The sequence below is a fragment of the Vicugna pacos genome, chromosome 11 (assembly GCF_048564905.1).
Source record: "Vicugna pacos chromosome 11, VicPac4, whole genome shotgun sequence".
In the NCBI taxonomy this organism is placed as follows: domain Eukaryota; kingdom Metazoa; phylum Chordata; class Mammalia; order Artiodactyla; family Camelidae; genus Vicugna; species Vicugna pacos.
In genome coordinates, this window is record NC_132997.1 from 58,777,475 (window position 1) to 58,799,250 (window position 21,776).

The 21,776-nt window shown below is 38.9% G+C and overlaps 1 protein-coding gene and 1 long non-coding RNA gene across 3 annotated transcripts in view; one reads left to right on the top strand and one right to left on the bottom strand.

The window, feature by feature from the left end:
• Positions 1–16,382: 16,382 nt before the first annotated feature.
• LOC140699341 (uncharacterized) overlaps positions 16,383–21,776 on the bottom strand; it is a 28,344-nt gene continuing 22,950 nt past the window's right edge. For both annotated transcript variants that reach the window (XR_012077444.1, XR_012077445.1), the window contains exon 6: positions 16,383–16,639. This is a non-coding gene — a long non-coding RNA (uncharacterized lncRNA). The remainder of the gene's footprint in view (positions 16,640–21,776) is intronic.
• Positions 20,712–21,776, top strand: part of RHOBTB1 (Rho related BTB domain containing 1) — a 66,473-nt gene continuing 65,408 nt past the window's right edge. The window contains exon 1 of the mRNA XM_072971458.1: positions 20,712–20,793. The gene's annotated coding sequence lies outside the window, so the exon portion shown is untranslated. The remainder of the gene's footprint in view (positions 20,794–21,776) is intronic.

The window sequence follows — 21,776 nt, forward strand, 5'->3', positions numbered from 1 at the left end:
TACAATGAGTTGTTCAGCCTTCAGTTGATTATTTTGTTGTTGTTTGGTCCAACTGCAGTTTGGATGATAGAGAATGAACAGAGAAAAACCAAAGCATTAATCTTGGACCGTAAAAGCCCTATTTGTATTGTGACACAAATATAAATGTAAAGCAAGCAGAAAAAAACGCTAAATAAGCTCTTTTGTGAGCTTAGTACTATTAGAAAATATTTAACTCATGTTGTTTGGTAGCTTTTCTATTGTGTGTAGTGTAAGTATAAAAAGAATTATGCTAGGATCAAAAATGATTCTGAAGTTTTACAGTGAAATATTTAAATCAAAATTTATTAGTTTCTCAGGGAAATGTGTGGCACTAAACTTAATACAATTACCAAGATCCATGAAATATGGAATTAACATTCAACACAGGTCTGAATTATATTGATCAGCACATATTTTATATAAGGCACTAAAAAGAAAAATATCATGAATATATTTATCATGAATATTCCTTATCCCTTGAATAAAAGCTTGTCTTATGGGTGGAATAGTGGGTTTGTATACCTAAAAAGGGTGGCATTTGGTTGTGCCAAATACAAGGTGTGACTACCACTCACATCACCTAAGCCCCACTGTATCTGAAACTGGGAAGCATTTTTTATGCAATGAACATAATTAGAACTGTCACCACCAACAACCCATGTTTTTTTATTACAGCACTGAGAGAAAGGGTGATACTGACTATAGACAAATGATCACCGCTCACAATGACATTCCGCTAAATGACAGACCACAATCCACAGCAGTGAATGATCCCTCTGCCAGATAACAACTGGAGACCCTGCCAAAATGCATTTTCCAGATGATGGTTTTACCCAGTTGGCCTTGTACGTGTCAATCATGCAGTCACCCCAGTTTGCCATTTCTCTCTTGCTGACTTCCGAACTGAGATGGTTAAAAAATGTGTGAAGTCCTGCAGCCTGCCCTCTAAGGATTTCACTTTGGGATGGCAAGAGGGATTAAAAGGTCTCTAGAAGTGTAGCCTAAAAATGCCCCCCAAAGCTACCTCAATGTGAACAACTTTGTTCTCAAGGTTGAGAGGGACCTTTTAGGTCATGAGTAACCATCCTACACTCTTCTGATGACTGATGTGACACTGAAACACCATGGATGATAGGAATCTCTTGGCCTCCCAACCTCAGACTGTTCTAGTTGAAACACAGTCCTTAAATCGAACTACAACACATCTTTCTGTAAATGCCACTTACTGTCCTCGATGTAACCTTTGGCACTAATGTAGTGTTTACTTCCCCTCCGATCCCTTGACCAGCTCCTTTCCAACACTTCCTCATCCTCTCTGGCTTCCTCCCTTCAACACCCTCGTCTCTTTCCCCTGAACGTAATCCAATTTCTTAACATTTGGCAAACCTAGAGTACCAACTGACCTGCACAAGATAAAACACAATTAGCAATAGCTTTATTCCAAGCACTGTCTTTCTGTTAACACTGAATTTGCCTGTGTGGCAATGGCATCCGAGCAACACTTGAAATTCCTAACTGCTTCTCAAATGTCTGAGCCAAGTCACACATACCCCATCCTGAATCTGCGTAGCTGGGTTTTTGTCCTTTTGTTCTGTTACCCCAGAGCAGACTTCACATTTATTTCCATTAATATTACTTCCTTAAATTTGTTCCATCCCATCAACTTTAATTTTTCATTTGGAATGGGGAGGGCATTCTAATTCTGTCATCTCACTTATTCAGCTAAGTGGAATCCTAACTCGCGTCATCAAGCTAGGGCTGTAACTTGTAACCTGACTAGCATACTTTCAATTAACTACAATACTTGGGTTTTTTTCAAAGGGTTGACAATACTGGGACCAAAGGCCTCACCATTACAATGTCCTTCCAGACAGACCCTGATCACTCACAGCTATCCTCTGAGTGTGGTTATCCGACAAGTTGCTCATATTTTTCCATCACAGCCACAAAGATGCTGTGTGATGCCTTGGCAAATAGCCTGTAGAAATGCAGATACACTTATATTACCCCAACTGGTTAGTCCAATAATCCCTTCGGAGAAGGAAAGGATATTCATGATCTGTTTCTTGGTGAAGCTTTTGGAACCCAGTTGTGAGCCTCCCTACAGGTGATCTGAGGCTCACTGATATGCAGGTTTTAAGAAACAGCCCTGTCCCCCTTTTGAAAATCAGGTCCACGTTTGCCAATTCTTTGCTTGTACCCACCTCTCCTGCTTTCTGCAGTTCCTCACAGATGGTCAGCAATGGTCCAGGAGGTGTCATCTGCAGCAGGGACTCTGCTTAGCCATTGTCCCCAAAACCTACCACAGTGTCTAAAACCTAAAAGGAATCCTACTGTTTGTTTTTAAGAAACAAACCACTCAAAATCTGATATGTTGGTTGCTATATTCACGTTTTAAAACTCTGAAATAAGAATTAGATATAGATATAGATATGTATATACACACACACATACATATATATCTACACACACATATATGTATGTCTGAAGATAAAATTTACTGTACACTACACTAGAATTTTGAATTAGACAAAGCCACAGCCCCACACCTGACTACATGCCACACCTATTTAACACACTTCCAAGTTTTCCTCTAAGGGTTGTCCATGGCATTCCCCGAGTTTCCAGAAAGATGACCTCTGGAAAGTCAGCTGGAGATGTTTTGGGCACTAGTTTCCCAACTAGTCTGAGGCTCAGATGGAGACTTATTTGAACTGTTTGGTGAGAGAGAGGGAGAGAAAAGTGTGGGGGCATTAAAGAAAGTAAGAGGAAAGTGAAGTCAGGGATCAGAGCTGTGGAAAGCAAGGGAGGTGTCCAGCTCAGTCCCTGCAGCCTCATCCTTCAGTGCCCCGACAGCTAGGATCCCTCTGGTTCCCTCTTATTTCCCCTCTTGGGCGAAACTCTTTTAGGACCTGACCCTTCTTCTGCTAGGTTATGTAATATAACCTGCACTCCTCCCTCCATCAGCCTCTTTAGGGAAATTTCAGCCAAAAGGACAAGAGACTTTCAGGAGAAACAGCTTTTAAAGACAACATGGAGGTGATGATGACCAAAACTCACATTTCAACAAAACCCAGGTAACTGAGATTATTCAGAAGAATTATAGGAGTACCAACACATTGTCTCTCTGTTCCAAGACTGCAATCATTTCTAACGGATGAAAAAAATGGGGCAAAGTTCCCACCAATCAGAACCCTGAAGTCATCTAGGCTGTAGGCACCCTCTGACATTCTCTTTTTTCATCTTCTCCTTCCTCTTAGCAACGGTCATCTATTATTTCCATTCCAAAGACATAGACAAAGAAACCAGAAATCTTACCATTCTGTTCTCTTTCTCATCTATCAGTGTTATCATCACCTCTAAGCTGCAAGGCCATCTTTTATCAGAACACCGTGCTCCTTGAATTTAAAAAGCACACAAACAAAAACCGTGTATCTGGAGATTTTTTTTATTTGGTCTCAGATCATCTGGGGGTTTTCCTTTATATGTGCCATTCCTTTGCCTGTACAACTCTTCACATGGATTTTCCCAAGGCCAATTCAGAGCCTCCAATCAAGAGTCACTACCTTCTAAGGGAGGACTTCCCTGACCACATGTCTGGAGCAACAACACCCCACAGCTCTCTCTCCTCTTACCTTGCTTTATTTTTCTTGATTGCAAGATTGCTACCTAGAATTAGAGACATGCTTTGTTTATCTGTTTACTGTCTTTCCCCCCTCCTAGAATATTAGCCCTCTAAGAACAAAGACATCAGTTTCCCAGTGCCTGGAACAGTGCTGCTACACAGAGTTTCTCAGAAAACATATGCAGATGCACAGAAACTGGGAAGAAGGTCATATAAAAACCACCACAGTGGTTTCTTCTTTATAGTTTTCAACTTTCACATCAGAATTATGTGCAACTACATGGTAGAAGTTGCCTGTTTTAAAATAACTCTTGTTTTATTTCTTAAATTATAATATAGTTGGAATTGCTTTGATCATCTGAAAACCACTTCACAGATAAGTTAAAAATATGGTGAGGTAAAATTTTAAAGAAATTACTCATAATCCTAATATCAAGAAAAGTTGACGCTAAGAGGTTGGGGTGTTTTAAATTTTTGCAAGCTTCTCAATCTTTTCAAGGCATTTTCTCTTTCAAATTTTTATGCTATAGAATTCTTCTAATCTGTTCCCTGAACTTTTAAAAATCTGTTCTCAAAAATTTGCCATATTTGTCTGATATTTTTCAGACCTTCTATCCCCATGGTTTCTAAGACTATATTTTTATTATTCCTTAAGATTCCTGTTATTTCCACATGGCCAACCAGTTCACCCTTATGAGTTAGAACTTTATTTTTTTTTTTAAACACCAGCTCCCCTATTCATTTCCTCAAATTTTGAGGCAATGAGATTGCCAAGAAGGCAGGTCAGTGACCTATCGGATGCTCTGAGTTTACCTAAAAATGAATTCCAGGGTAGCTGACTGGAGACCACCATAAGTACTTCATCTCATAAAACACTTGTCTCATTTAGTCTTATGGCCTTGTTCTACCATTCAGGATATACAGTAAGAATTAAGGTAATGGAAAAATACTCAAAAGAGACTTCCTAAGACACCTATATTCATTCACTGAGCAATTATAATGGACCTATTATATTTGAAACACCTGCGATACCAAAATGACAGCAAAGAATATGCTATTCAGGAAAAGCACACCAATGAATTCTCTCAGAAAAAATTTACTGAACGCCTACTATGTGTCAGGCACTATGCTAGGCACGTGAGCAGGGTGGAATCATGTTAGTGACACAGACATAAATCTCAATTATGTACTACTTTATAAACTGCTGAACAACCTAAGTTTATCTGTAAACTGAGAATATTAGGCTTGAGAAATTAAATCATCTAGGTACTGGTGATACAAAGATGAACAAAATAAATTCCCATTTCTCAAGATACTTAAAGCCTGGTAGATAATATACATAAAAACTAAACACTTCAATAATAACTTGTTGAATAAAATCAAACATAATACAGGACAAAATGTAATATTATAACACTATTTTTTCTACTGAATGATAAGTTTCTTTGTACACTTAGAACCCCTCTTTAGAGTAATGTAATACTCAACAAATGTTAAATGAGAAAACACGTTTTACAAGTAACTCTTCTATAAGATCATGAAATTTTTTTCTTAAGGCAGAATATTTACTTCCAGAAACTTCATTTTTGTATTATTTAAATTTTCTTTTAAGACTGTAGAAATGAAAGAGCAGATTAACTTCTGCCTATAAAGTAGGATTACAGTAGATACTATCCCTAATTTTTCAAGTTTTATACAAAGAAGGCTGACTGACCTGAGAGATTTTAAGTTGTATCTTCCATGTAAAAGTCAGTCTAAATTAGTGAAGCTTCTTTTGTCTAGAAGTAAGTAACAATTTGGCAACTTTGGAAATGGTTGCATATTTTCCTCTGTACAAGCTGACTTTATAAAGAAAGGTTGCAGGAGCTGGGGTTTCTGGAGCATTGAAATCTAAAAGCATAAACACTGACTAACACATTAGTCATAGTAAGCAGCTGTTCCTTAACAGGATGAGAAATAACACGTTTAAAATTCTGCAGGAAGAAAGTTAGGACAGACAAAATAAAGAACTTTTTATCTGCTGAGAGTGACTCTAAAACAGCACACAATGTAAAGATGTTTAAGGATTATAAAAATATCCTTGAAGTAATTTTAAATAGTTTTCTATTGAGCCTTCCTTCATAAAAGCTGAAGAGAGAAGTTTATTTTCCAAGGTCTTAATTTCTAGCAGAAGCTTGACAGAATTTGTTTATTTTCCATGTGTCCCCTAGAGGGCAGTGGTGACCCAAAACACAGGATTTCTGTCAGTCTCGTTCTCTCTGGCGACAACCTTCACTCCAGTCCCTTTCCCATTTCTCACAGGCCCGCCTTCTGTAAGCTAGCTGGCAGTGGTATGTTTATTTCTGAGTACCTAATGAGCAAAATCATTAAATATTAGAAAAGAACATTGCGTGAAGTATCTTTTGCAGAGATTGAAAGGAAAGAACATTATGTGAAGATTGTATTTTATGTTTGTGTATATCACTTCACACACACACACTCTAGTTGGTCTTTTAATGTATTTTTCATGCATTTTGGAGTAGAGAATAGCATGAGACAGTTGGGAAAAGATAAGATGTATCAAGGGAAAGAAATCAAAGTTTTTTCCTCCAGTTGGTTTGAAACAATCCATAGTTATTACTGAATGCCTGTTCATCATTCATTCACCCAGGAGTTACCTACATGCAAGAACAATTATATCAACTGCTACATTTGGTAATGTGTGGAACCAAGGAACTACCACAGGGAGCTTATAATTAAGAAAGTGAGGCTAAACCCCATGATACCAGGAAGGATGATACAGGAGTGGCGCCAACTAGGAGCAACATGCCATCAAAAGCTTTGATCCTTTGACACACACTGTGGATTCCTTCTGGAGGCCCACAGGTCTGAAATCCTAGCCCATTTCAACAGAACACACAGTTTTCTATTTAAAAGGTGATGACCAAATACAGGCAGCTTCCTAAATAGGAAAGGAGTGCCTGAGTGTGCGCTTTTCAAATGCTGAGGTGTTCTTTTTTAGTTAATGTTGTTGTTTGAATATTTTATTCTGCTCATAGACATTTTTATGCAAAGGGTGCAACTTTCAAAAGAGCTTTTTTGCAAGACTGCCCTAAAAGCCTCTTATCTTGCTTGTGAATTTATTTTCTGGGAACTTTTTTTATTGTATTCGGATTATCTGCTGATTAAACTTCTTTATTCATTTTCATCTTATGAAATTGGGAGCAAGATGCAAACCTCAATCAAGTCTCTGAAGAAAAAGATTACTGATGTCAAAATTATAATTTGGTCAATATTTGCTGAGCCATTTGGGTTTTCTGCATGGAGCACAGTGGAACGAAAACAGTACACCAGTGAACAACCCTGAGGACATTTCTGCCATAACTTTAGGTCAAACCAAATGGTGTGGTTTATGTGATTGCTTGTTTATGCAGATTGCTCTGGCTGGAAATTACATATATTTGCAATACTTCCTAGGAGACTTCTGCCATCACATCTGGAGCCATGGTCTGCATTACAATCAAGACTTTATTGAGACATTAGAAAATGGACTTCCAGTGCTAACGATACAGCTGCTAATTATTTATGATGGTCTAACTCTAGATTAGGAATGACATTATTTGTTTAAGTGCACTGAAACCAGTGGAGAGTTTAAGTGAAATTGCTCTGAAGAGGTAAAGCAGCAGAATCATAGCACTGTAGTGTACAGGTGATGTTTAGGAAGCCAGGACCAACCCAGGAAGGGGACAAAATTGTTACAAGTGAACCAGGAACCATAGCATCTTTACATTATTTCTGTTTTCTCAGAATTGACTAAGCCAACTGCTATTTCCAAGGCTGCAGTAAATAATCTTAAGTCTTTATCGAGGGACAGTTGAGTATCTAAGTATTTGTCAAGTGGGAAACTTGTTTAGAACAAAATAGAAAATTACAACTGTTTGAAAAAGACCTAGACATTTATTTTAGACATTTTACAAGGAAAAAAAAAACACTATGTAATTTGCTTATTCCTCTGGGTGTGAAAATTTCCCTTAAAAGTTTAAAAAAAAATGCTTGTAGAAAAAGTACATATAAGACCCAATATGGCCTCCTGATTTTAGTCTGCATTTGTGGTTTGTGATGAGCTATAAAATGACTACATTTAAAGCTTAATCATTCCTCTCCCCTTTACCATTTCTGTGTGCTTATGCTTAAAAAGAAAATATAACCATTTTTTGTATTTTGATACATTATCTGTGTTTTTGTTCTGAAGGGTTTTATTAGAGGTCAGGGATAATCAGATGATTTTAATATTGGTTCCAACAAGAACTCCAGATCACTAACAGCATGTAATCAGCAGATATTTTCTACCATGGGGCTCATTTTGAACATTTCTACTCATGACAGTCCTACTATTGGATCTCAAGTGCAGAAACATGGCCAGTCCCCTTAAAAATATTATAAACAATCACTACACTTAATAACATAAAAAAAAACATTTATAGAATAACCCATCTTACTTAGAATTTATAGATTTATTAAAAGCACTTCTACACACAGTAACGCATTTAAACTTCATGCTGACCCTAGGGGGGTAAAGTTAACTCCATTCCAGACATTTCTAAGAATTAGAGAGCTGGGGGTTTCCCAAGGTCACATAGCTAGGAAATTGCTGAGCTATTTCTCCGGCAAGGTCTCCCCCGTCTAAGTCGAGATCTAAGCGACATTCTAGTGAGGCTGTACTCAGATCATCATTGCATTCATTTTATCACACAAGGCAGTCTGCTTACATGTTGATGTAACAGACGCACAATTGTGCTGCTACCATGTGCCAGGCAGTGTACTCCAAGCACAGGTCTCCTTTTTAGAGAGGAATAAGCAGAGTCCCAGCAAGTCTAACACACCCAGAATCACACAGCTAGTGAGCAGTGGAGCCGGGACATCCAGGGGTGTCCAACTCCAAAGCCACACAGCCTGCCGGAAAAGCACCTTCTTTTCAGGGCCACCATTATTCTAGACTGGGCATTCGCTGCCCTAATTATTCTGTTTGCAACTTCTGTTCATGGTTTGGTGCTGACTTCTGCCCTGTATGTTTTCACTGAATAGGAGGTTTTCTCTATGCTCCAAATGCTGTTGGTGTGGGCTCTCTGTTTCAAGAGCAACTAGCATGGCATGGCTAGTGCCTCCAGAACATCCACAGAGGACCAACTGCAGCAGTGCCGGAAGCCCAGGGCCCTCTAAAAAGTGACAGCTGCCCCTCCTGTTCCTTTAGCTGGTTGATGAGTTGGAAGAAAAAGAGGTCCTGAGTAAAAGCACATTTGACTCTGGGTACAGGACAGAGTTAGGGACTTCCCTACCCACAAACCCAACCTCAAGTCAAGAAAGATAAGAAAGAGCTATAGAAAGAAGTTTGAAAAAGACTCCACAGTCCTGCTCTCAGCACTGTGGTCACGATGGTGACGGCAACTTCCCAAAGTGGTAATAACAAGGTCAAGGCTGTTACAAGTGGTAAGCAATGCAGCAGGCAGTGGGGGTAGCCAAGCTTCCAGCACTGCTCAAAAGGCCACAGAAAATGCAGTTCAACTATGGTCAGTACAACTTCTTCAAGACTTGGGCTGTGACTGCCCATAAATAAGAAAGGGCCAGATGTACAATGGGGATGAGGTCCAAAAGTAACATCACCCAAAGCTCTCTCATGAATATTTCCAATTTGAATATTTGGTCCAACTGAATAGTTCAAACTCTCAGACAGATATTATGAAGATGACTTTTGGGGGAAAAAAAGTCATTTATTTGATACAATATGTTATGTTGCAAATGCAGATCATTAAATTTCCGGTTCTTATTTACAACTGGCAAAAACCACATGCCTGACTGTGGACGTCAGACTCTGTTGGATTACTCAGATAAACATACGATTTGATTAAATTCACCAGCATAATCAATAGGGGGCTCTGGTTGTTTCATTAATTACATTCTATGGGAAGTTCTATGAATGCATCATTTAATTAGATTTTTCACTTAGTACTTATCAGAGTATAAGAAATGTCATCATAGTTTTTTGCACGTGGTAATGAAATCACTGGTACATTACCAAGATTAAATCATGAAAGAATATCTACCCTTCTGTTTTCCTTCCTGCTAAAGTTATCAAGCCTCTTACAAGACCACCTGTGACAGGCAGAATATGCAGAATTTCAAAGCTTTCCACAACACCTACCAATCTCCACGTCAGGAAAAGAAAAGTAGTGTTTCCAGTCTGTTTAAAATCATTATGGCATTTTAGACCTAATAATTAATTCTCAAAAACATTAATAACATCTACCCTTATTTAGTGTCCAACATAGGCAGTGCATGTGTTAAGTGCTCCACTTACATGATCTTATTTCACCCTTAAGGAAACACACTGAGGTTTCTTTCCATTACACCAAGGCAGAGGTCATACAGATGGTAAAGAACACAGCCAGTATTGAAATCCAGGTCTGACTTATTCCGAAGCCCATCTACTCTTTAATCCACTTATTTCATGGATGCATAATCAGGCCCAGAGGGGTAACCTGTCTTTCCAAAGGGCACACAGCTAGACAGTGGCAGACAAAACCAGGATTCAGGTTTCCACCTGTTACCCTTATTGCCATGAGCCATCACCATAGGCCTAAGCTGTTCAGCTCTTGATTTTGTTTTACTTCTGTTTCAGCACAGAGCAGCCAGGCTCAGAGACATGCAAGCAACACTCATTAGCACTGATGCCTGTCATGTGTAGAGCAATCACACTTTTAATGGACTCTGTCTGAGTCCTTGCTTGTCTGCACAGCTCTTAAAGAGGTCTGAAGTTAATCTATGGCTCACTTGGAGTCAGCATTTGGCACATTTCCTCCAGCAGTAGAGTTGGATGTCTATGGATTTTGCTTTCTCCCCTATCTCTGGAAACTCTCCAGAGAATGTCATACTGTAGCTCCTTGTTCCAAGACCAAGAATGATGATGACTGCTTCATAAAGAGCAGCACCAATCTGGGCATGTCTCTTCCTTGCTCTAAATACTCGGATGAAAGTTTTGACCGTGAATAGGTTCTGAATTTTATCGACTGTTTTATGTGCATCTATTGAGCTCATCCTATGGTTTTCTATTCTACTAATGCCATGATTTACATTATTGATTTTTTTTAATGGTAAACCAACCTTGCATTCCTGATCACTTGAACTTGAAGTATTATTCTTTGTTAAGTTACTGGATTTGCTAATATTTTTATTTGCTAATATTTTATTCAGGATATATAGGTTAATGCTCATGATGTCCCTGTCAGGTTTTATCAAATTATACAGCCTCATCTTGGTTCAAGTATGAGTCACACAGGCATTTGCATATATTAAAAGTCACTGAGCTTAAGATGTTGGACATTGTACTGTGTGTAAGTTATACTTCATGTAAGTACAATTTTTTAAAGTCGTTCAGATGGTTCTATCTTGTCCTCAAGTCAAATTGATTAGAATGGCCTCCAAGGCTTCTCTTCTGTCTGCTTGGACAGCTGGGTAACCTTTGTTACTTCACCTTGCACCATGGCCACGTAAGACTACATTTAGTTACTCAAAACTATTGTATTCTTTCACACTGTCAGAACTTTGCTAATGCTCTTCCTTCAGCACAGAATGACTCCTCCATACCTTTCTTTCTTCACCTGGGAGAACTCCTTTTATCCTTCAAGGCTTAACGCAAAATGCTATTCTTCTAGGACACTTTCTGGAAGATTCTGAACCCCTTCGCAGCCACAGGCAGAATGAGTTAGTCCCTTCTCAGTGCTGCCATTGTAGTTGGCACACAATGTTCCAGTACAAAACAGATCATGAGTGTGAGTGTGTCCATCTCCTCTGCTAGGCTAAGTGCTTTTCTGCATCTTATCTTTGGGTGTCTAGGGCCCAACAGCACCCAACAGGAGTACTTGGCAAACATTTATTAAAAGAATGAATGCTTCTAATGCAGTTGTGGGGAGGGAAAGAGTATAAGATGGTAAAGTTATGACCATTTTATAAAACCAATAAACAAATGAGTGAATGCCTCCTCCAAAACAATTTTGGGGGGAGGGGAGAAGAACTGGTATAATTATGTTTATGTATTGTTGCATGAAAAATTAACTTAAAAACTTGGAGGCTTAAAACAACCACCATTTCACTTACTTGCTCCCAATTCTGCAACTTAGGTGGGGCTCTGTGGGGACACCTGCTCCACATGGCATCATTTTAGAGTGGTTCAGCTAGGGCTGGAGGATCCACTTCCTAGATGGCTTCATTAACCTGGCTGGCAAGTGGCGCTGGCTGTCGGCTGGTTGCTCAGCTGAGGCTGTTCTCTAGGGCTCGGCTATTAATCCTTAGGGCCTCTCTCCACATGTTTAGGTTAGGCTTCTTAAGACTGGCAGTCCAACTTCTTACACTGTGAGTAGCTTCCTCCAAATCATATAAGCAGAAGCTGCCAGGCCTTCTTGAGGCTTGAGCCCAGATCTGATACAGTTTCTCTTCAGCCATATTCTATTGGTTAACATAGGTCACAGGGCCAGCCTCCTCCAGGAGGGACTGCCCCCAGGCAGAAATAATGAGAGGCATAGTTCACTGGGAACCACCAAAGTAACATGCTACCATAGTGAGATGTTACCATATTAACTGTAAAATTGAAGCAATTTTTATTTTAAACTTCTACCCTTTCCTCTCTGTTAATGTTTGATATTTAGAGAGATTTTTCTGAAAAAAATTTGGAAATTCATATCTACACAGTCTTTTAATTCCAAGTTTTGCCTTAGAGATCCAGTTATGTTTACTCACCAAATAAAAAAATTTAGATCCTCTGACCTATGCATTATGAAGGTCCCAACCCCTTCTAAAACTGAAACTTATTGGGTTTCTTTTATAAGAGATCAGCTCAGAAACTTTGATTTGTAAAGGAACTGAGAGTTTCATATTTTTATACTGGACGATTTTTCAGAAAATTTCAGATCACATTAGCATTCTTTATAACACACTGTGCCCAAAATAAAGTATTTTCAGGCTTCAATCTTATATATATATAAATGGTATCAAGTTCCCTATGATTTCTTCCTTTAGAAAGGCTTGACTTTCCCATCTCCCTAAATTTGGCTGTAGCCTTTTTGTTCCTTGTATTGAGTCTTCTAACCACATGTTCTGAGGACTCAATTACTAACTTTTTCATCCAATTAATGGTGGGGTCTGTGTCTATTCTGGCAAAGCACAGAAAATACACTCACAAGTGATGTCTGCTCATAGTAAGTCCTTACATTTTGCAGCAATATTGCATAGTGGCTATGAAACTGGGTTTGGATTTAGGCTCAGAATTTTAGAATTTTAATCCTTGAACTCCTCTTTCCAGGGATTTGATCTTGCACCAATGACTTAACCTCTCCAAACCTCAGCTTTCCCATCTGTACAGTGGAGAGAACAGTACCTCATAGGGTTGCCACGAGGATTACATGAGACAAAGCTTGCAAAAGCACTGAATAGAGTGTCAGCCACACAGTCAACATTCAGTAAAAAATGTTGCTGCTATTATTATTATCATTAGACAAATTGTTAAGAATACTCTTTCCGTTATTCAGAAATGGATTACTGAATTTGCAATTGTCCTTGTTTTTTCCCTCCTCTACTTATTCGGTGGACCTGCCTTTTAGCATTGTCATTGTCAATTAGCATTTGATTCTGGTTGGTTTTAAGGCTGGGAGAAGGAAGGAATGTTAGTTGACTCTTAAGGCTTAGTGGTGGTCACATCACTGCATCAAATTATTTGGGAACAGTTGTAGTTACTCAAAAGAGGATTACCAGCCTATTAACAGATGAGGCCCAACTATAAAACTTCTGTAGAATCCCACATGATAGTAGTTCAGTGTGCTCACTGATAAAATTAATGGCTAAAAATTGTTACGAATTTTATAACGTGTTTAAATGAAAAATACCTCATCAACTATGATAGCACATTATTAACTTTCAAAATAGTGACATTCTTTTTCAAACAACAAACAAGCTTGGTGTACACACAGGTTTCTGTTTCCTTTGCAATCGAACACTGGACCCGTTTGAGTACGTATCACTAACAAGTTACAGATGACAAATTTAGACTAAGAATGCTTTCTAACACTGGGTCAGCTGCTACCATCTACATTAACTAATTACAGTGTTTTATAATCCACACTGTTGGTATATACTGAACTGGTTATTTAAATGAATGTATTTGTGCTGTGTAACCATAGCTGGCAATTAACTGTGGTTTGGGGCAACCCAGGACAGTTACTCCTTGAATAATTGACTACAATGACCCACATGTCCACCCAATCAGGAAGAAGCCTCTGTGTTCAACTGTTTGGAATGACTAACCCACGCAGCACACTGTTTTGGTATCATTAACTTAGATGTTCACAAAGTGTGCTCGGGGAATACTCTGGATAGTTGATAGGTATTCTAAGATCACAAAGGAGGAGTCCGGGTCAAACAAGTGTGGACAGCTCAACACAGACTATTTCCCTCATATAAATGCACAATTTACTTTCACCCGTAAATGCCCTGAGAAGCCTCACAGTAGGAAATGTAACTTCCTTTGGGTGGGGGAAGGGTATAGCTTGTGCTTAGCATGCACAAGGTCCCCAGTACCTCCATTTAAATAAATAAATAAAAACCTAATTACCTCCTCCTCCTCCCCCTAAAAAAAAAAAAAACTTGAAGAGTTTATGGATTAAAACTTGTTTTAAAAAAAGAAATGTAACTTTCCTTAAGAAGATGATAAAATATAAAGTATTCCTTTATCTCACTTATTTATAAATAAAGGAATAGTCTCCTTTATTAACAGAGTTTCACTCAGAGCTAGTCCAATAGGATATACTTTGGGAAATGTTACTTGACTAATTTATTTCATCTCCTTCTCTTTTTAGTAAATTCACTGCTAGATAATTCCAAAAATGCTTCTGTCTACTTTCCTTCAATTCACTTTTGCTCCCCTCTCCTCACCCTTCCTGACCCACTAAATTGCCAGATTTAGCAAATGAAAATACAGGATACCCAGTTATATCTGAATTTCAGACGAGTAATGTTTCTAACATATGTCCCAAATATCACATGGGACAGCTGAATGTCATTGGGTGTCCTGTATTTTATCTAGTAACCCTCCCCACAAGTCAAATAAGAGCCATCAGTAATTAATGAAACTATCAGCTTAATTCAGCAGGAAGTACATGGAAAGGATTCATTCAGTGTTTGTTGAGAACATTTTTTGATTCTTTCATAATAACAGAAGTGTGAAGCGCTTTTTGAGATTACTGTGTCTCTGGCCTTTTTATCGTAATTTCAACATGAAGAGTGTATTCACTCTGGATTGCCATGAAGTCCGGTACTCCAGTTGGAGCACTTTCATTTTAAAGATGAGGAAACTGGGCCCCAAGAGAAGTGACTTGACTTGCCCAAGGAAATTCTCCCACAAGGATTTGGTAACAGCCAGTCTTGAGCTCTCATTACCTAACTCTCAAGCCAACGGTCTGAACTTCCAACCAAGCTGTCTTTATTGTGTCTAGTAGGGCCAAAAACTACCAATTCCAAAAAAAAAAAAAAGAAAAAAGGTGATAAATGGGTTAATAAATGTTCTGAATAACAGTTAGCTAAGTTTATCATTTTAATTGATAAAATCACAATAATATTGAATACATTAAAATAAATTTAAAGTTTAAATTATACTGGACATAATTTTTTTTTACCATTCAGAAGGCACTTCTGTATCTCCCAGTGTCTCTCCCCCATTTCTGTACAGTATGCTAGAGCACAAATTTAAAGAGAATTCCAGAGTTTCTTCCACATGCCTGTGTGTTTCTATTTGTAAACTACCGTTCAGGATATATACACTTTTTTCCACCCATTCGCCACCTCAAATGCATTACTGGAAGAAACATCAAGCCCAGCAGTAATCAAATAGTACAAAAGTAATGCTTATAAGAGCAACAGCTGTGATGGGTTCCTTTCTATAGCAAGTAGAACTACTTGTATTCACAGATGGTATATCATCTTTACTATTAAAAAGAGGTACTGTTTGGATTAAAGTACTGAAAACTGCCAAGAAAAAAAAGGTACTGCTTTTTGTTTCCTGTAAGTATCATATTTAGTACCCATCCCTCACAAATACCATCGTCCCTTCAGGTGCCATGTAACTTAGAAAAAGGAGTCAGACACCAGGGTCGTCAACAAGGATTCCAGATTGACCAAGAATTCAGAAAAAGCATTCCTTCTGAACTAACGAGCTCTTACGTGTTCAGCATATTCCCCCAGTAGACAGACATCAAGGATATTTAAACATCAAGGAATATTCTTTACTTGAATATAGGAGAATGATATACTCACTGGAACCCTAAGTCCCTGCCTTACCCATGCTGCCCATATACTTAAACTTCACAATCCCACCATCTGTCAAAATGGGCTGTATTTTTTCTGCATAACCTTTCCCTCTTATCTCATCAACCTGACACTGCTGACACAGGGTGAAACCACTGCAGTACCCCACTTGTTCCATTAAAAAGTGGAGCAAGAATTTAATTTCTCAAGGAACTATCAAGGAATGAACTAGAGATTGCATTGCATGGTTTTCCATAAATTGTTTTCTGTGACATGGTGGTGAGGTCCTAACACTCACAGACAACTGACCCACAGGTGTTGGCCAGCTTGTCAAGGACCCTGCAAGTCCTGAAGTTGTCATCTCATAACCATAAGCTCTCTTCAGCTCTACTCAACCTTGAACTCCCTGAGGTTTCTAAGATATGAAGTATTAAGGAAGTTTACCCGAGTTTTGCGTGATGTCATACACTGTAATCAGCATTACTTTGAAGAAGAAATGGTAAATATGAAGTGCTAACTGTATGAAAGTAGACTTCCTCTCTATCAGGCATTCTGATTTAAGATGAATAACTTTCATACTTGACCTCTGGCAAGTGACTTGAACTTTCTGGTCCTTAGTTTCCTCATAAATGAAACAGGGATTATGGTGGTACCTCCTTCATAAAGTCACTGTGAGGAGTTAAAGAAAGTGCATGTAAAAGCATTAGCACCATGCCCAACGCATGGTGGATGCTCCCTAAATATTAACTAGTATAATTACAGATTAAAAAGTCAGGTGGTGATCCTAGTGTTTATTACTATTATTCATGCACACTTGTACCTTACCTGTTTATTACACTTTAATCCTTGCAAAATATTTTCATGATTTAAAAGTGCCCTTTCATGGATGATCAGTGTCATGTTGGCAGTGGTTACAGCAGAACAAATAAAGCCACAAAGGATAATTTTCCCTTAAAACTGCAGCTCTGTTGTAAGTCACACAGGTAGCCTTGTATATATTAGTAATTAGAAGAAGTTATAATTAAGGAGCCTTGTCAGTTTTATTATTCATCTTTATTAAAAACCATCCACCATGGGCTTTCTTGCCAACAGTGCTGTTCAAGGCACCATAAGGACAAAGACACAACACTTTCACCAGAGCTACAGGGTCCTCTAAAATTCATCCTGTGATGGGACGTGCGATTTTGTTCCTGACCCCAAGACTTATCAGCTTATGTCTACAAGCTGAGAGGCTGGGCTCCTTCAACGTTGATGATAACAGTATTTAACTGCTTATATTACTCAAATGTGATGCAGTTAACTACCTGTCCAGAAAGGGGAGTCACCAACTGGTGAATAATAGGCCCTGTGAAATATTTAGGTAAAGAAATATTTACAGAGCTAAGGAGAGATTGCAGTTGTGTGCACAGAGACATGGTCTTGACTCCAGTGCAAGGAGTCAGGACCTCTGTGCTTTTAGATAAGAAACCATTATGAAAACAGAAGTGGTGACAATCAAGAAAAAGTTTCACAATTCAGCTTCTTTTCCAGGGTCTGACTGGTAGGTCTCCTTCCAGGTCACTGGAGATTCTTTTTAAAAAACTTGTATTCCTTTTAAAGTGGTATCTATGCACAAGTCAGTGTACTATGCACTGAATTCCTTCAGAATATTTACTTTCACTTGGGCAGAAGATCAGGGTTAGAATTCTGGGTTAGACAGAGTTCTGGTTCCCCTCTGCTTACAGAGAGTAAGTCACCAATCCCCTAGTAAACTTCATTCCCCCATCTCTCATATTTGATAATTCTCAACATTGCCATGAAGATTAAGTGACATGTATATTAGAGATGCTCAGTAAGCAGAAAAATGTGATATGAAAATAGGTGGAATTATTTTTCTGAAATAGGCCCTGTGTGTGTGTGTGTGTATGTGTGTATAGTCCATTTATTTTTCTAATTTCTGCATGTGGTTTCGCTTACTTCAATCGCTGGGGAGAGGAGGGACGCAGCAATTGCGAGTCACTGCCAGAGTGAAAACCCTCAAATTTCAAAGACTAAACTTTCTACCTTCCTAGAGAATTTGGTGGAGGCAATTCTGTATAATACTTACAGTCAGCACAAGGGGATGAGTTGTGTGGCTGCTATAGTTCCTATATGACTGATCTCTGTTACTCCCAAAGGACACCCTGTGCTGCACCACATTTTCAAATGGCCTCATGATGAGTCATTTTTACACTTACCAGTGTGCATGGAGTTTCACATTTCATAAGACATTTCCCACAAACATTATTTCATTTAGTCCCCTTACCTTTTTATAAAGTTATTAGTCCTGTATACAGAAATTTGAAATACAGTGGATTAAGGGACTAGCCCAGAATAGCATGACTAGTTATTAAGATGGCCAATACACAACTCCATTTCCACCATCCTGTGCTCCCTTTACTGTGTGTTTGGTTTTCTTTTTTTAATTGTTTCATGAAGAGAAACATAGTCCTGTATTTTTTGTATGAAACAGTTGGTCAGGCAAGATAGCCTTAAGCATGCTATGACACATAAATCTTGTCATTTATTTTTAATTAGGTAAAGGTGAAGTCTAACATTAACACTTTTTGTAACATTAGGAACATAGCTTATTCTGAAATAAATGTCTCTTTCACATGCAGATTTTTTCCCAGCACACAATCCTATTATCACTTTTTTTTTAAATCAAAGATACACATTGTGCATTAGACAATATTTTTTTCATCTTTCTAGAGGTGTGACATACAGGTTTTAAATTAGTAACGCCATACTAAACAAAGCCAGACAGAGGACGGGGAAGGCTGTTTGCTACCTCCTCTTACACATGCAGATATAGACCAGGGAACGCCATTTTGTGAGAGAGATTTTGACAGGAAGACGCATGTATTTAGAATTGTGGAGCTTGCAAGGTCATATTTTTACCAAATTAGTCCCACCGCAACAGAAAACCTAATGAATGGATCCATGCAGAAAGGAGTTTATGCAAACCTGCACAAATATAGTTAACATTCTATAAGAAAAGGATGCCTTTTTGTCTACTTCCAACACATGGCCTATAACCACTGGTGCCCAGGAATATAGAAACTCTTAATGTAAAAAAAGCATTTTCACCTTCATAGAACTGACAAGCAAGAAGCACACTATACTTAATGCTTCTATCTTTAAATGAGTAACCAAGGAAATGCCAAGATTGGATCCTCTAGATTAGCCTGTGTGTTCTTCAATTTAAAAAAAAAAATTTCTTTTAAATCATTCTTTAAAAAACAGCTTCTCACACAACATTGTAAAATGACTATAACTCAATAAAAAAATGTTTAAAAAAAAAACAGTTTCTCCTAGAAACTGCGTCAAGATCAACAGGAATAACTGGACTTCAAACCCAAGACTAGGAGTTAATTTATACTTACAGCTTTTAGGTAAAGGACATCCCTGTTCAGTTGATTTCCAAAACTAAGACTAGCTCAGATTTGCCCAGGACAGGGTGGCAGAAAATAGGGACTTCAGAGACCACAAGACCTGGGGTGAATAACACTTTAGATAAATTCCCAAGTAGCCAAAACCCCACACAGCTGGACTACTGGGCTAAAGGGTTTTCACTCTACCCAAGAGAAAGATTCGTGCCAACCCTGCTTGTGGAATTTGGACAGAAAGGGTTGCTGATAGTAGGTTCTTCCATTTTGCTGTCACGACAGGAAAGCTAGGGAAGGGACCCCTTATGGAACGCTGGACACCGTCAGGCCCCAGAGCAGTGTGACCTCTGGGAAAAGCACCTAAGCTGACGAAAGTAGAGCTCCTGGACACAGTAAAGTTTCAGGAGAAACAGAGGTTTCAGGAAGGTCGGTTCATTTTCTTTTTATCCCTCAATACCACACATTAACGAAGAGCCCCGGAACAGGGTCTGTCTTACCTCCCGCCGTCATTCGCCCGAGCCGCACGCAGCCTCCAGCCCGCTCTGTCCAGCCAGACCCACAGCCCGGAGGCGGAGGCGGAGGCGGAGCCGGAGCCCGGCTTCTCCCCGGCACCGGGCGCGCAAGACGATCTGTACAAGGAAGTCGCCCCTAAACTACGGCTTAAGTTCAGTGCCCACGGCCCTTACTCAGTTCTGTAATCCAGAAGCGATTCTTCAAAAGCCAGAAAACCCGAAAACATAAGCCAGCATGTCACTATGCTTCCAGCCATCTCATCTTTAAAGTACCTCACGGTTGCTGGCTGTTGTGAAAGTCGCCATGTTAACACCAGGAATCCACTCTGACAAATGTTTTTCAGTATCTTTCTACCAAACACATTTCTTCTTAAATCGACGTGGATGAGCTCATTCTCGTCACGTCTTCAAACTCTGGTAGTGCTTGTCCATGAAATTTCTCTAGAACACCTAGAAGTCGCTACCCTTGCTGCTCTTAGGTAAAGGTCATCCCTGTTCACTTGACTTCCACAGCCAAGAACTAGCTCAGATTTCCCCAGGACAGGGGGCAGAAAATACGAACTTCAGAGACCACAGGAGCTGGTGTGCCAACACCTGACTGATAATATCCTTTAAACAGCCAAGCAGAGCATCAAATTCTACATCCTAGGAGAAAGACACGAACTGTGCAAAACGAACCTCCCCTCACGCTTGAGCTGCAGCCAGCGCGGCATCGCCGGCACGCGGGCAGCCTGAGGCGGCGTCGGCGTCAGCGTCAGCATCTGCGTCTGCGCCTGCGCGAAGGTCCGGCTTGTGCACGGAGCGCCGCGGCCTCATGCTGGGCGGGCTCTGGGTTTCGGTTACGGACCGCTGGAAAGCGAGTTTATAAAAATAATCCCGAAAAGACCCTCTCTACAAGTTTTATGTAAGTACTTAAGAATACTTTATGCAAATACTTGAGAATATTCTCTATAAAACGGATGGCAATAGAAATGTTGAACAATGGTGACTGAATTGAAAATGGAGTTATCTTGAGGTAATAATGTGCAATTTGAAAATAGTATGATCCCAGAATATATTTTTGAAAAAAAAAAACCTCTCAAAACTCAGTAATATTAAAAAAAAAAAATCCAAGTATAAAATAGCCCAAAAACATGAGCAGATATTTCAGCAAAGAGGAGAGATATGGATGGCATGTGGGAAGATGTTCAACATCAGTAGTCATTTAGGGAAATCCAGATTAAAACCGAAATGACCTGTCCCTACAAAACTATTAAACAATTGAACTTTTAAAAAAATCGTGACCATACCAAATGCTGGTGAGAATGTGAAGAAACTAGATTTCTCATAGGTTACTGGTGGAAATGTAAAATGGTGCAGCCACTCTGGAACATAGTTTGACAGTTTCTTAGCATAAGACCCAGCCATGGCATTCTTGAGCATTCATCCCAAAGAAATAAAAAATTAAGTTCACACAAATAACTACAGTACAGTGTTTACAAAAGTGTTATTCCTAATAGCATACTGGAAGCTACTCAAAAGTCCTTCAATGGGAAAACAGATGAACACATTCTGGTATATCCATCCAATAGAAATTTACTCAGCAATATGAAGAAATGAACTATTGATACATGCAACACCCCGCATGAACCTCATAAGCATTACGCCTAGTAAAAAAAAATGTTCATTCAACTTCAAAGCATTACATAAGTATAAATATAAACATCAAAATGATAAAATTCGAGAGATGGAAAACAGATTAATGGTTGGTAGGGGGATGCAAATACCAAGAGTTAGCATAAAGAAGTTCTTTTATGATAATGAAACAGTTCTTTATGTTGATTGTGGGAATTTTTTTTAATCTTCTGACTTTGGTAAAGAATTACCATAAAAGGTAGTTAAAAGTTT